At 59.4% G+C, this 3,033-nt stretch overlaps 1 protein-coding gene across 1 annotated transcript in view; it reads right to left on the minus strand.

Moving 5' to 3' along the window:
• LOC104407777 (von Willebrand factor A domain-containing protein 5B1-like) overlaps window positions 1–3,033 on the minus strand; it is a gene marked incomplete at its 5' end in the record, with an annotated part of 24,109 nt that overhangs the window by 19,665 nt on the left and 1,411 nt on the right.

The following is a 3,033-nucleotide window of genomic DNA, read 5'->3' on the forward strand; positions in this document are numbered from 1 at the left end:
CACCGGGTGGCCCGTTTCATCAGCCCGGGCATCTTCCTGGCTCTGGTGGTGGGTGGGGTCACACACAGCGAGCTGGGGGGGTGCGGGAGGGCGAGAATGAACGAGGAGCCCGAATGAGGTGTCCCCACCAGCTCAGTTTGGTTCCTGCAGCACCAGGGGCAGAAAGGTGGCTGAGCTGGGACAGGATGAGACCTGGGCTTGATGGCTCCATGGGTTGGGATGGGGACAGAGACACTGGTGGGAACACACAGGCAAACACATCCCTGCTGGCACAAGCGGGTGGTTCAGGTTGGGGACAGGCAGCCCCAGAGGTCAGCGCTGCTGTGGTGGGTCATAGAGCCACAGAGCCAGCCTGGGTTCGGTTGAAGGGACCTCAAAGCTGCTCCATCCCAAACCCCTGCCACGGGCAGGGACACCTCCCACTAGAGCAGGTTTCGCCAAGCCCCTGTGTCCAACCTGGCCTTGAACACTGCCAGGGATGGATCACATCACACCAGCCCCTGCACCCCCCTGCTCCAGGCTGGGCACGACCGGGGAGCAGCTTCTGTCGTCCCTCCCGCTCCTCCTCATCCCCCAACCAGCAGGTTTCTGTGGGACAGGGCTGTGATCCTGAGAGCCCCCTTCAGCCTCCATGAAGGCAGCCCCAGGCCCCCTCCTGCCCTCCCTCACCCTCATTGCGCTTGGGGAGGAGGCAGCGCTGGGCTGCCCTCAGCACCACATCCTTCCTGCACAGGCTGACTCATCCCTCCTCGCTTAGCACAGACATTCAGATGCAAAGAGGCTCCTTCTGCCAACTTCAGGCTCTCCTTTCCCCTGAGCAGGTTTTCCTCTGTTCCAGCTTGTCTCCCCCAAGACAGAAGGGTTCAAAGGAGACCTTTCAGGTAGCTCTGGGGCCACATCCAGCTCCCCGGGGGCAGCAGGAGAAGTTGCTAGGCAGCAGTTCTCCCCGGCTGGCTCCGCAATGCTTTATGCAGTGATTTACAAGGCCCAGGAGGAGCCAGCAGCAGGGAAATCCATCAGTTTCTCATTTCCTAGCAGCCCTCCATTGTTAAAACCACCTTTAGATGCAAATGCTATGGAAGATGTGAAGGGCAGACATCAAGACCACGAGCTCACCGAGCACCCGGGCAGGAAAATGGCATTAAGAGAGGGAAAAGGGAGAGCAAAGAGGGCTGGCTGGGATGGGGAGAGCAGCCAGGGCAGGTAAAACAGCAGAGAAGATGATGGGGGGCTGTAAGCTCAAGGCAGATTCCTGAATCCCAGCCAGCAACCTTGGCCATTCCCAATTCAATACTCCTCTCCTTTCAGTGCAAAGGCTGACCCAGACCATGGAGGCTGGGGGATGCATCCAAGGGGAGCAGGAGTTCTCCATGAGCCCAGGGAAGCCATCATGCACCAGGATGCTCTGATCCATGTTAACGGGGCTTGTAAAGGCAGAAGCTGGCAGGGAGAGATAGTGAAGGTCATCTCACTGCCCAGATGTGGCAGAGGCCATCGGGATACTGGGAAGTGATTCAGTGTCAGGAGAGGAAGAAGGAGGGGGGTTATTTTGCCTTAGGGAAGAAAGAAAGCAAGAAGCATGGAAGGAAAGATGCTCTATACCAGCCAGAGAGGTGAGTTCTGGCTCCAGGAGCATGGACCAGCCTGGCAGCTCTCTGGGCTGCAGGGACCTAGGGCAGAGCTATGGGTGAGATCCAAGCCCTTCACCTCTCCCGCACCCTGACCTGGGGACATGCCTCTCCCATGGAAGCCGCTCTGCCAGAGGGATTTCTGCATCACCCAGTCACGTACAAAGGTTAAGGGTCCCTTGGCAAGACACAGAGCCCTGTGTACAGCAAGCAGGAGAGCAGCACCTCTCCTACAGCTCCTGCATGGCTCAGAGGAGCCCTGTGCCAGCCCTGCCCCACAGGGACAGGGAGGGCTCCAAGGGCTCTTCCCAGCTGGTTTTCTCCTTGGGATGAAGACTCTTGGGATGGGGCTGGGAGGCATCAGGCTGCTGGGAGGCATCAGGCTGCTGCCAGCACAGCCCATGGGCTGCTCCACACAGATCGTGTCACCATCGCCATCAAGTGACTGCAGCGTGGAAAGGGGAGAGCAGGGAGGCTGGTGTGGGGGGAGCAGTGGGAGAGGTGGCATCTCCCTCCTATGCCCCCCCAGCAGCCCAATACCTGTCCCATAGGCTGCTCCCCACCCTGCCTGTGCTGCTCCAGGAGTGGCACTTGTCCCCATCCAGGTCTCAGGCTGTATCTCCAGGATGGGAGCTGACAGGACCCCCCCATCCCCAAAATCAGCCCAGCATCACTGCTGCACAGAGCATCCCTGCATCCACCCAGTCCTCAGCGTGTCTCCTTACCACCACCACCACATGTGCCCTGCCTCCTGCATGCAGCACGCGTGGGGCCACCCCATGGACCTGGACAGACCCCTCCTGACCCATAACCTCACACCGCCTTTGGCTTCCCGGGAGAGGAAGGGAAAACCATTGGCAAATGCCTTCAGAGAGCTGCTGCATCAGCAGAAATACCCGACATCCGTAATCCCACCGAGCCGGGAGCAGCTCGGGGCTGGGGACAGAGATTGTCACGCTCAGGACCCGGCACACCAGGATGCTGCCTTTTCCCCTTGCTTTGTAAATGCTTTTTCCTTGGCAACGTGCTCTTCTTCCTGGGCACAGAAGAGGGATTGATGCTGGCAACGTGCTGCCCTGCTCCACGTTACTTCCCAGCCAGTTTCAGTGCAGGATTAACGGGAAGGTGCTGATGCTGCTCCGAGGTCTGCAGATGGTCCCTGTGAGATGCCCAGCGCAGGCTCACCCCGAGCCTGCAGCACCCTCTGCCCAGCACTCGGGTGGTGGCTGGGGCTGCATTGCAAGGGGACAGGGTTTGGGTGCCTGCAAAGGGGATGTGATGCCCGGAGCGCTGCCTGGGTCCATTTGCATCTCTAAGCGCTGATGTGCCCTCAAAGCACCCAGCTTTTGACCATGTATGTTAAAGACAGAGGCAGGAAAAAGCCATTCCCCGGGGCATTTTCACC

The sequence above is a fragment of the Nestor notabilis genome, unplaced genomic scaffold (genome assembly GCF_000696875.1).
Source record: "Nestor notabilis isolate BGI_N333 unplaced genomic scaffold, ASM69687v1 scaffold16480, whole genome shotgun sequence".
NCBI lineage: Eukaryota > Metazoa > Chordata > Aves > Psittaciformes > Psittacidae > Nestor > Nestor notabilis.